Genomic DNA, 12,794 nt, shown 5'->3' on the forward strand with positions numbered 1-12,794 from the left:
CCAGGGATTGAACTCAGGACCTTGCATTTGCAAGGCAGGCTTGATGCCACTGAGCTAAATCCCTAGCCCTCAAACGTCTTTCTGTGTTTGACACTGGCTGACCTAGAAGGTTATTATCTAACAACCCCATTGCAGAACTCCAAGTAAAGTTCTGAAGGACAGGCAGAGAAGCACTTGGCTGCAGATGCTATGGAATAGCCAACCCTTCTCAAACACTGGCATAAAGTAGGCGAAGATCTCAAGAAATAATGACTAGCTTCTTGCTCCTGGCCTGACACAGTCTCTAAAGGGAAGGACAAAAAGAAAGGACCCGGGGCCACCATCTTTTCGCTAGTTCTCTGTTCTTAGCAGGTGGCAAGGGCCAGACAAGAGAACAGGTGTCTTATTAGGGGTTAAATTCATGTCAATAGATGACTCCCTTAGCCCAGTCCCAACAAAAATTCCTTTGCTATGTATAGGACATGGAATCAAGTTTTCAGCCATTCAAATTAAATCATGTCTTCAATAGAAGGCAAAAAACTATATGTAATATAAAGCCACTACAATGGACCCTTGAGCTACGACCAGCCTGACATACGAACAACTTGGGTTACAAATGGAATTTTTGTTTTAACTTACAAAGTCTTGGGTTACAACCTGAATGTTGGCCTCTTGTGTTTCCAGATGGTCTCATTCTCTAAAGACACAGACCTGCCTGTACACAGGAAAGAGACTTGGAAGGCTGTGTAGAGGAGCCTGAGCCTTCAATGACCAAGCTGAGTTACAACCAGCTCTTCTCAGGAATGAATTGAGTAAGTCAAGGGTCCACTACTTTTCATTCCTTAAGTGAGCAGTGGCTCTGACAATTCTGTTATTCCTTCATATTTTCAACAGCCACTTACTGGATGCCTTTTCTTGCCAGACTCTAGGAACATAGCTATTAACAAGACTATTATCTTGCCTTCATGGGGTTTAGATTTTCATAGGAAAGACAGGGAGTAATGGAGTAAATAATGACTGAAACAATACAAATATTCCAAGTAGTGATAAGAAAATAAGAAAATGAAGAGGAGATGAGATTTTTTTTTCAACATGGCCTAATGAAGGCGGCGAGTGAGCACAGGAGTTGATGTGAAGTGGGACCCATGGAAACTTCTAGGGAGAGCACGTGAAAGTACAGAGTGCCAGCTGTGTACACTCCCTGCTCATATGGCAAATCCCGAGATTCTCCAGGGCTACCACATTGTACTCCACCAGGAGACACCTTCCTCCCAGTGTACTGTGAAAAAATAACCAACTTAATTTAAAAAAGAATGAGTTCAATATGAGGGAAACAGATCAATGACGACTATCTATACTTGTCTTGGAGTCATTCACAAATATCTCAGGAGCAAAAGGGAACGTTTCAATAATTCTATTTAAGAAAATATGTGGGGAAGGTTTCTAAAGGCCCTGAAGTGGAAGCAAGTCCGGGGTATTTGAGGAGCAGCAAGAAGGCAAGAGGGGCCGGGAAGGAATGAGGAAGGAGGTTCAGCAGGAGAAGCCTGAGAAGGGTGCTGGGCCAAGTGAGCTAGGGCCCTGGGCAAGGGCAAGGTGAGTCCTTGCCTTGGTTCCAAGGAGGATGCCAAGCCCCAAGAAGGTCTGAGCATGGGTGTGACTGCCTGGGAGGCATGTTTTTAAATGTTCACTCTGTCTGCTGACTTGGAAACAGGCTGCTGGGGGAAGGAAAAGAAACTGGACACTAGCCGGAGGTGGCGGCAGCAGGCCAGGCGAGGGATCGTGACTGCTTCCACTCAGCCAGGAACGAGGCTGGTGGGAAGATGGGAGTTCAGAATACGTTTTACTTGAGGATAATTACAGTTTACATTTATCAGATGCCCCTTCAGTTAATCACAAGTTAAGGGTCCACAACAGTTCTGATGGACATATGCAAGGCTCGTCTTAGGGGTGAGGACTCCAAGTCTGAGGTGAAACACTTGCTTCCGAATGAGCTTCAGACCCATTCTACACTCAGCAAGACCTTGTACTTCTTGACGGCTCCCTTCCCACTGCCCTTCACATCCCGGAAAGGTGGAACGACCCCCTACCAGCGGACCAAATGACCGCATACCTCTACCTCCAGCCTCAAACAAACAAACAACTGTCTCTGGTCCTTCCTCCCAACAGGGTAATGATGACCACAACAAGTAAGACAGGGCTTCCTCCTACTTGGTTAAAACAACACTGTACCTCAGCCCCTCAAGACTGAAAGATAACAATCAAAATATCAATGCTTAGCATATTACTGAAATTTCACTTGCTTGAAATAAAATGTCTAGTTACTTCAGTCATTATTGTAGCTCTTCTGACTGTTTCCCAGAAGCCTGTGTGCTTTTCTGTAGCTGTGGAGTTTTCCACTTGTTGGTCTTATTGCTGGTCTCCAAAATCCAGTTATTAGTGAATCACCAACCCATGACTATAGTAATATTACAGATATCATCCTAGTTTTTATCAATATAACCCTTGAGAATTTTTAAAAATGACTTTTTATGCAAGATTTTGATATGTTTAAGGAAAAACAAAACCACTACTACTTTAAATAATAAAGAATCAGGTCAGGGATTTAGCTCAGTGGTGCTGCCACCTGTTACGCAAGTGCAAGGTCCCGAGTTTGACCCTGGGTACCAATAAATAAGTAAATAAATAAAGAATCATTTGCTATAAAAACTTGATAGGTTTATGGGCGGGGAATGGGGAAAGGCTGGTCAATGGGTAGGAAGATACAGTGAAGAGCAGGAGGTTCTAAAGTGCTACTGTACAGTAGGATGGCTACAGATAGCTGCAATGTACTGCATGTTTCGAAGAGCTGGCAGAAAGGATTCTGAATGTTTTCACCATAAAGAAATGATACGTGCTTGAGGAGATGGATATGTATAATCTGCGTTTGACATTACACAATGTACGCATGTATAGGAATGTCTCATGGTGCCCACTGATATGTACAAGTTTTGCATTTTTGCATCAGTTAAAAAATGTAAAAGTAATAAGCATACCCAAGTAGTGTGGAAACTGACAATTAGACGTCATATAGGATGGCAGGGGGGACTGAGATGAAGGGAATTGAGCTGCATGACACTTTTCCTTATTATAAACTTTACTGGTAATAAAATGGCAACACCTAATAACAACAAAGAACTTGAGTGGGCTTTCAATTCACTGTGTGGAGGCTGTCCACCCTGGGAATCACCTGGGGACCCCCTCCCACACTCTAACAGACTTAGACGAGAAGGTGGGACTCAGGCAGCCCTAAGATTAAAACTCCCTGGCTATTTCCAAAGTGCAATCAGAATGGAAAACAACTGATGGAAACCAAGATTCCCTCCAGGAGGCTTGGGCTCAACATTTTTTGTTTTGGTTTTTTTGTTGTGGTGGTGGTTGTTATTGTTGTTTTGTACCAAGGATCTAACTCAGGGACTTTGTACTTGCAAAGCAGGCTGCAGCACCCCCAGCCCTGCAGAGCTAAATCCCCAGCCCAGCTCACCATTTTCAAATGAAAGCAAATGAGACCCTGGGGGGGAAAATGACTTGCAAAGATAAAACCCCCTGCCTGAGGCACAACCACAACTGCAACAGAGTTTCCCCAACTGCTGCCTCAATTTGAGGTCAACTTCCCCAACCCCTGTTGTAAGGGAGGAGGCAAGATCCTCACCACTCAGTGTCCCGTTGACTCTATCGCCCAGGTATCTGATTCTCCTCCTTCCAGTCTTTTTTTTTTTTTCCTCATTGCGTTTACTGGTACATTTTAGGTGTACAATACACTTACATTCATCATTGGGATCTTGTAACTTTACATGACAGGTCTTGGTTCTCATTTTTTCCCCTTATCCCTGCCCTCCCTTCACCCCCTCCTCCCTCCCCTATTTACAAAAACTTTATTTCCATTTTTTCATTTTCTCATTTTTTTCTTTTCCCTTATTACCTTTCCCCTACCCTTCCCACTTCCCCTACACCTTTAGCCCTTTTCTTCCTATTTCGCATTGTCAATTATATCTTTAGGATCATAGGTACCATTATAGTTTTTCACACCAGAGAAACTATTTGGTATTTACACGTATGACTTATTTATTTCACTTAATATATCCTCAATATGTATCCATTTTTCCTATGAATGACTGCAGTTTCTCATTCTTTATGGCTAAGTAGTATTCCATTTATAGAAAACCCACATCTTTATCCAGTCTCCAACTGTTGGGCTTCCAGTCTTAGGTGCCAAACTAGTCTACCTTGAAGCACAGTGAGGCTTGCCCACAGGTGCACACAAATAGCCTTTGACAAATGCATGTCCTGGAACTTCAGCTAAGAAGTAATTATGAGCACGCATCCATGTGTAGCTACTTAAGGGTATTTCCTGCCACACTGCTTATATAAGAGAAAAGTGGAAACATCACTGAAATATCATGGAAGAAGCACGAAGGAAATTTCAAAACATACTGTTAAATTTTGAAGAGCTACAACATATAGAAACAATACTTTCCTAATTTGCTAACAGTAAATACATTTGAAGTAAATACAATGAAGTAAATAGAGTAGTTGGATTATAATTTTTTTTTCTCTCAGCACTGAGGATGGAACCTACTTGCGTATGCTAGGAAAGGGCTCTATCACTATGCTGTACTCCACCAGCTATGTATAGTTTTCATTACCTTCCATGCTCTTGATAAATGTTCTACATTTTCCAGTTTTTCTATACGGCATATGTATTCCATTTACAATAAGAAATAAATTATATAATATATATATATATTTTTTTGTTTGTTTGTTTGTTTGTTTGTTTTTTGTTTTTTTAAAGCTGCAGGACAATAAACACATGCACGGAATTACCCGTGATTACAAATTGTTTTTGAAACTCTATGTCCTCTAACTGGTTTTCACTAGGTCTTTCACCTTTAGATCAAGGACAGGAATCAGGGACCAGCTGTGTGGAGACATATTTGTAAGAAGACACTCAAATTAGACTCTCCCTGATTTTCTTTGAGCCAAAAACTGCCAAAAAAATGTGTAATGTCACGGGATTATACTTTGTCATGAAATTAGAGAGTAACACGTTAACATAGTCCAATTGGCTGCATCTCCGGGTTATTTAACAGTATTTACTGAGCGCTTTCCATGGGCCACGGCCCTTTTTAGACCTAGGGAACAGAACTGTGAACAAGAACTGTAAGTGGTCAGTAAAATGGAACAGAGATCTGAAGAGTGTGCTGGGTGAGGAGGAGACTGCTTTTCCCAACAGAGTGATAATGTCTCAAGGAGAAGAGAGCTGAAGAGGTGTCCCTTCCATGGGCATCTGGGAGGACATTCCAGGTGCCTTCTGCATAAATAAAATGGAAGGGAAACATTTTTTTTCTCTCCTGCTGTTCTTTGGGCCACTTGCAATTACATTTCTAATGAAGATTTGGTCAATTTGTGGCTATAGAATAGCTACATGAAGAGCTTGTGTAAAAAAGGGGGACCAGGAGAAAACAGTTAAGAGGAATAGTGGGCACTTATGTGTGTTCACTGATAACCTCTATGAAAAACCTCAAGTGTCTCTCCCTTGGCCACAGTGGGAAAGCAGAGGTAAGAAGCTAAGTTCAAGCCCAGCTGAGGCAACTCAGTGACTTCGCAAGACCCTGTCTCAAATGAATGAATAGCTCTGTGTGAAGGTCCTGGGTTCATTTCTCACCAGAAAAACAAAACAAAACAAACCCCGTTTATGAGAGATTCCAGGCTGATTTGGCTAATAAAATGTTTCCTGAAAACCTTATCTAATAAGTGTACTGATTTCATGTCCCTTCTGGGAAAGAACATGAATGAGCCCTTTCATACAAAATTTGAAAGATCCGTTTTTGAAATCCCTATTTTTTATTTTTATTTTTATTAGTGTACCTTGCAGTTCATAAGAATTACACTCATTCTGGGGAATTGGTACATATACACATACTTAATTCTCGATAACAAAGCTTAATTCTTTTATGTTCCCTCCACTCCATCTCTTGCTCCTCTTCGTATTTTGCAAAAAAGGTCTCCCTGTTTCCTGTTATCTTTTATTTTGCTCTTTATCTACATTTGGGGTTTTTCATATGAGAGAAACCATGTGACAGTTTACTGTGTGTGCCTGATTTATTTCAATTGTGAAATATGTTCATGCATCGAACATGAAAATGCTCAACAACCCAATGAGTAGGCTTTAATTTTCTTTTCACAACACTTCTAGTGGAAAAGTTGTTCTAAATATCATTATGTATCATGGAATCAAAAATAAAGGCTTAGAGCCACAAAACTGAAACAGTAAATACTCAATTTTCCTGTTTTATTTTAGAAAAAGAAAGGGGTAGGTCTAACCATGATTACTGATAGTTTGGCACATTTATTCTATACAAATTAAATTGCCAAATGATTTATCCCTCAAAGTTTGAGATTAAATGTTATACCTATAAAAACATTTCCATTTGTCATTGTGACTTAGAATAATCATAAAATACAACTCTGCCTTGTTCCTCTGGTTTTCATATTATGTACAAACAAAACTCTCAGGATTTGCGATAATCTGGATAAGATGTGAATTTCATTTTAATTCAAATCAAGTGCCTCATTTTGTATTATCAAATACATAGAGCACTAAGGTCACATCAGTCACTCAATAAGTCAGATTCTCTTTAGGGTATGCACAGGATGAAGTATCTCTTCTACGAATCAACTAAAGACTTTTTAAAGCTGTCAAAATACTAAATTCTTTAAAATACCAAGTTTCACGTCCAGAAATGCAACTATAATGATCAAGCACCTTCTTTCCAAAAGTGGAAAGGTTTCTAAACAAATTAGCTTTGCATTAGAGACAGTCACTGCCTTCTGAAAACACTAAGAATGAGCAATGAATAAAAAGCTCCAGGTTCTAGAAAGTTCTCTGGATTTCATGGCCATAAAATTACTTCCTTTCTTAAAAGTTCAAGAGTTTTTTTTTTTTTTAAGAAGAAAAGCACCTGGAGAGATAAAGATCAAATTCTTACTAAAGATTATGAAGAAGATTATGTAGAATTCCTTCTAAATCCCCCAGATATGTATTTCTCTGACTGGAAAAGTGTAAACAAGTCTTTCAGTTTCTTGAAATGCTCGGGCATTATTAAATTGCACTGACAAGAATGTTATTTAACACTTAGGATGAATTATGGCTTTTCATAACACAGGCTGGAATTCCTGGCTCTGAGACAGCTGTCCACCAGTGCAGAGACACGGGAAGAGGTACAGCTTGGGGCAAAATCAATAAATACACACATACTTACAAGAGTGGGAAAGGCGAGGTTGTTCGGGTGTGGGAAATTAAAACCAAGCATAAATGATAGTTTCTGTATGTATCTCCGGAGAAAAATGAATTGGGAACTGAGGCTGTTCCAGTAAGTTTCTTAAATACCTCAATGGGACAGTAGTATGTACCCACATTCTCAGGTGTGGGGAGCCATAAGGATGTCACCTGCCGGGACTCTGTGACGAATCTTGGGATCATTCACTCTACAATGTTCCCAGTCAGTTTCAATCTGAACCTCAAAGAGCCTAAACTCGCAAAGTAACCTCTTCCGTCATTAAACTTTTTTAACTTCAGAAATTTTTCTTTTTCCTTTGCTGACCAAAAGGGTATCCATTTTCTGTACCTTCTTACTGACCCTAGTTTGTTTGGGTCCTTGCAGCTGGGGTCTCCACACCCGGACCCTGGGCCTGAGGCAGGGAACACAAATCAACAGAGCAGGCCAAGAGCCATGACAAGCACTGGGGACTTGGGCCAACTGCAAGGGACGCTCGTGCAAACTGCCAGTTACCTGTTGCCAGGCAGGGACATGGGCTCCTGTTGCAGGATTTTCTGATCAACAGAAGCCAGAAAATTTGAATCTTACAGATGTATCCTGGTTTTTTTCTTACTACATACAAAATGCATGGTAAGAGTTCAGACTCTGCTTAAAGATCATTTTGTCCCAAGTTCACATTCTATAAAGGAGAAAAACAGGCCGGGGGGAGATGGGAACAAACAATAGAAAAAGTGATTGATTCAGAGCCGAATGGTGAATAAAAAGTAGGTGTGGGAAAGGAAAGACCAGACATCAAGTCCAGCCTGTCCACTGCACGGACGCTGACCTCGGGCCAGCAATGCACGTGCCTGCACACCTCACCAGGAGCCCACTTCCGATCACCCCTGTCCCATACCCATTATCACGAAATCACTGTCCACTTCCGGTCTGCACAGAAGCCTTTCAGGCTGAGAGGGCACACGGAGTGGTAGTCAGGGCATCCCCTTTGGTCGCATCCAACCTTGGAAAAGTCTAGAATCCATGGCTGGGCTCCACCCTGGGCCCCTTCCAAGGGCTGAGCTTGTCCCCAAAGGCATTTCTTCCACCATCCTTTCTCTCCCCGCCTCCGTCTCCACAGCACTCTTAGGAATCCAGTCTCTCAAAAGTGCTTCCTAGACAGCTAGAGGTTTAATTCTCTCTTAACCAGGCACTGGTAACTGACAAAAAGATAGCACTCACACTCTTTCAAGGGGGAAAAAAGAAAATGTTATCACTTTCTCCACCCTGAAACTCAGACACAGAGAGCCAACACATGGAGATTTACCATGCAGATCATACTGCCTTTGCATTTCAGCCAAGAGAAAGCACAAATGCCACAGGAGAACCCTAAGATGCTCACCCATCAGGAGAGGGAACTGAAACACCCTCTGCAGTCACTGAGGCCCTAACAGAAACGGGCGTAGCTGCTCAGGTCTCTGAAACATGACAGGGTAAATAAGGAATCACGCAAGGCTCCCAGGGCCTCCCTAAGCCTCTGAGTAGTAATGGGCCAGCCTGTGGCTTCTCTATGTCACTGTGTATCACAGACTTCGCTGCTTGTAAGGGTTAACATTGGCCGCTGGGTGCCAGCTACAAACGTGGATGCTGTCTAGGCATTAACCCTTTTAATTCACAGAGCGAGCAACCGAGCTGGACACTACTACCCCCACATCACAAAAGAGGAAACTCCAGCTTTAAGAGGTGGAATGCTTGCTCAAAGATACACAGTGAGAAAGCACCAGAGCCAGGACACAAAGCCAAGGAGCTGGTTCTCCAGGCTGTGTTCCTGGTTAACCACTCCTCTAAAGTGCTTCCAGAAATTTCTGATATCATTGCTTTCCTCGAGTACACTGAAAGAAGGCTCCCAGGCAGGCATCAAGAGACGGCTCCCAGGAGATAGCTGGGGTCTCGCTACCCCTAAACGGTACCCAAATATTCAGTTCTGGGGCTCCCCGCAGGTGGAGGCTGCATTCCCAGACAGCTTTTTTGCTCACATCTCCTGATCATTCTTGCACTGAAGATGCATATCCCTTTCAAGAGGATATGTAAACTTCTGGTCGATTCTTTCTTCCCCAGAGAGAGGCAAATGTTCCTCTCTGTAGTCCCTAATACACATACGAGTTGAAAGCCATTGGCCAATGTAGTATTGGCATAAAGGGAAAGGGGATCAAAAGGAAAAGCAGAGAATGAATTAAGAGTGTGTTAGCAAGTGAATATCACCCTTCAGGGAAATACAAATAAACACCACTATGAAGATATTACGTCTCATCCACTTGGATGGCAAAATAAAAAAGACAGATAATAACACACATTGGTGAGAATGTGAAGAAACTGGAATGCACTGCTGGTAGGGTGTGAAATGGCTTAGCATTTTTAGAAAAAAACAAAAAAACAAAACAACAACAACAACAAAAAAACTCTCTGACAATTCTTCAAAAGGTTAAACTGCAGAGTTACCATAAAACCCAGAAATTTTACTCCATGGAATATACCCAAGAAGAACGGCCACGCAAAAGCTCTACATGAATGTTCATGGCAGCATCATTCATGAAAACCAAACAGTGGAAGCAGCCTAACTGCCCATCAATTAATTGATGAACAGGTTTTGTTTTTGCAGTTTTGAGGATTGAACCTAGTGTCATGCACATACCAGACAACTGATGAATAAATAAAATGCAATGGGAGATTTGTCAGTAAAAAGTAATATAAAATGAAAAGAAGTGACAAATATATAGAGGTGCACAGTAAATAAGCTTTGACTAGAACTGGGGGTTAGAGGAATAACTGCCAACAAGTACAGGAGTTTGTATTTTTTTCTTTTCATTTCTGCTTTTGTGGAATTAGTGGTGATGGCTGCAAAACTCGCCAATACACTAAAAGAGTTTTACTCTTAAATAACTGAATTGCAGAGTATGTAAATTACATCTCAACGCCACTGTTACACTAGGAGAAACAATGTAGATTATTATAAAGTAAAGCAACTAGGGTAGAGCAGGAGAATCTGTCTTTGTGAAAGAGAAACAATTGCAGATGTGGTAAGAACTCAAAACTATGTATATGGGGAAAGAACAAAGTGAAAGGATAAGAAAAGAGAAAATAATCTTTATTTATTGAGTTTCAAGACATGGGGTAGAGGGTCATGTCACAGGAAATGCACAAAGAGTAGGCGATAGTCCGCATACCTCCAAATCCAGACCTTCTCACCTAAAAGCCATCAGCTCCAAAAATCAAAGTTCTAGAGAGGTGATTTGGCAGCAGCTTTTGTATTTTTTTTTTTTTTTAATTTTGGGAGACCAAATTTAAAAGCCCACGACTATAAAGATCCCATGGCATACTGCAACTCAAACTTACACAGTAAGAATATTTGATTAATATCCGAAGTGTACAACATTTCTTAAAGTGGATTTAGAAATCTGATTTGTATTTAGCTACAAAAAGTAAAGCCTTCAAATTCCTGAACCAAAGGGAAGGCCCTGACAGCTAGACGAGTACCTGCACTATTTGAGATTCAGTCAGAGTTTGAGAGGGTTACCAGTGAAGGGTTACCTCCTTATAAGGAGACTCTAGAAATCAATGCAACCTCCAGCTAATGTTGCAAAATGTCAAAAGGTAACATGGGAGTTTTTAGCTGTAAAAGTAACACATCATTGGAAACAGAGCTAGAATTTCCTTTACATTCTCCTAGCCTTTAACTTTCAAACTTTTTATTCCCATTATGTGTCAAGCATGATTTGTGTGAAAAATCAGCTTAGTGCTTTCATTAAGAACAGGTGAGTCATTAATTGATCCAATGCTCTGGCAGTTCTGGAAAACCTTTTGAGACAGAAACAAAATGATGCCCTTACTTTGTACTCAAAGAAACTTAGTTTAAGGTTTCATGCTCATGCACAAAGAAACATTTAAAGACTCCTCTAAAGCCACCTAACAAGATTAAAGTCTAAGGAAGAAAACCTCCTTCATAGTCCCTTCCCACCTCCTGAATCTAATCTTCTATATTAAGTAATACAGTTTATTTAAAGATACTGTACATGACTTTAAGTGCTCTACCACAGTTCTAACATCCTTAGATAGCAAGTTTAAGTCCTGATCTTCTGATTCAAGGTCAGAAAATCCTGTCCCCTAGAAAACTTTCGCTCAAGGAAATATGCATCAAAATGTTTCTAATGTGATGCACAGTCTCTTTTCTAAAAAAGTAAAAAAGTGCCTCTCCTATTTATTAACACGCTGCATTTTTCCCCCCCTTCCTGGCCTGTGGTTTGTTAAGTCTTAACCGTTCCCCTCCCACCTGTTTGTGTTAAAGCTGACAAAGTTCCTTGACTAAAACAGCTGGTTTCGATTACTCCTGCAAGCCAACTGTATCCGGATTTCACTAGTAAGGGACCCGAGCTCTCCAATGGAAACTTGTTCCAATGAGGGCACCTATGTGAACGCAGCCAGCTCGCGGTGTTCTATTTCGGAAGCCTGTTTATTCGAACGTGCCCTTTAAAGAAAACAGTACTTGTGATGAAGTTACACCACTCAGAAAATACATCTGTCATTTCGATCCCCTCTTTTCCCCTTAGGAGCCCCCGGGGGGAAGGAGGGCTCGTTTCTCAGGCACCTGTGGGCAGCCCTAATACTGGATTCAAGAAGGCTGGTCTGCTAGAGCTACTTGCTTATCCCAGCAAGCGTGAATAACAGTCGTAGTTGTTGTTTTCCTACCACAGAAATATTGTGTGTGTCATGCACGAAGTGTTATCGAGCTGAAAGCCGGGGTAGTAACACTCGTAGCCCTGGCACTTGTGTCCATTAACAAAAGCTTACTTTATGTCGAAGTAAATAAAACTTTCAGCATAAATTCCCAACCATGCAAAGGACACAAAGCAACACCGGAAAAGTACAGCAGTTGTAAGCTTACGTCCACCTCGCTGTTCTTGGCTCTCTGCGGATGATTATCCTTCACCCATCGTGTCACACTGTGACAAAGCCCGGCAGAGCAATGGTACTTTTAATATCATTCGCGACACGCAGAGACCCAGCAAGGGGGTGGGGGACTTACTCAGCTCCCCCAAGAGCTGAAAGCTAACTTGAAGGAGCTAGCTTTGGCCGCTAGCAGGTAACACTACCCACCGCAGGACAGACGAGCGCACGGAGGACCACACCTGAGGCGCCTGCCCCAGCGCGAGACTGAGTTATCAGGTCCAAGCAGGTGCGGGCCCTGCAGCTAACCAGCACGATACCGAGTCCCGTCCTCCAAAGCCCGAGTTCTCCTCGGAAGTGTCGGCCGGCCCACCCCGGCGAACCCTGTCCCCGAGTTCTCCCGCTTCCCGCTCTGCTACCCACACAGGGAACCTGCTCTCCTTTGGAACCCTCTCCTCCCTACCCTAGCTCCAAAGCAAGGCGGAGCAAAACTTAGCAGCCGAGGGGCGTCCTGCGCGCGGCACGGACTTTGCGGAGAGGAGCGGGCCGGACGCTCCGGGGCGCCCCGTGCTCCCGGGATCC

The 12,794-nt window shown here is 42.2% G+C and overlaps 1 protein-coding gene across 1 annotated transcript in view; it reads right to left on the reverse strand.

Annotated features, from left to right (window-relative positions):
• Rnf150 (ring finger protein 150) overlaps positions 1 to 12,794 on the reverse strand; it is a 255,905-nt gene that overhangs the window by 241,764 nt on the left and 1,347 nt on the right. The gene's annotated exons all lie outside the window — the stretch shown is intronic.

This window comes from Fukomys damarensis, unplaced genomic scaffold (genome assembly GCF_012274545.1).
Source record: "Fukomys damarensis isolate Sample0158 unplaced genomic scaffold, DMR_v1.0_HiC HiC_scaffold_38, whole genome shotgun sequence".
In the NCBI taxonomy this organism is placed as follows: Eukaryota; Metazoa; Chordata; class Mammalia; order Rodentia; family Bathyergidae; genus Fukomys; species Fukomys damarensis.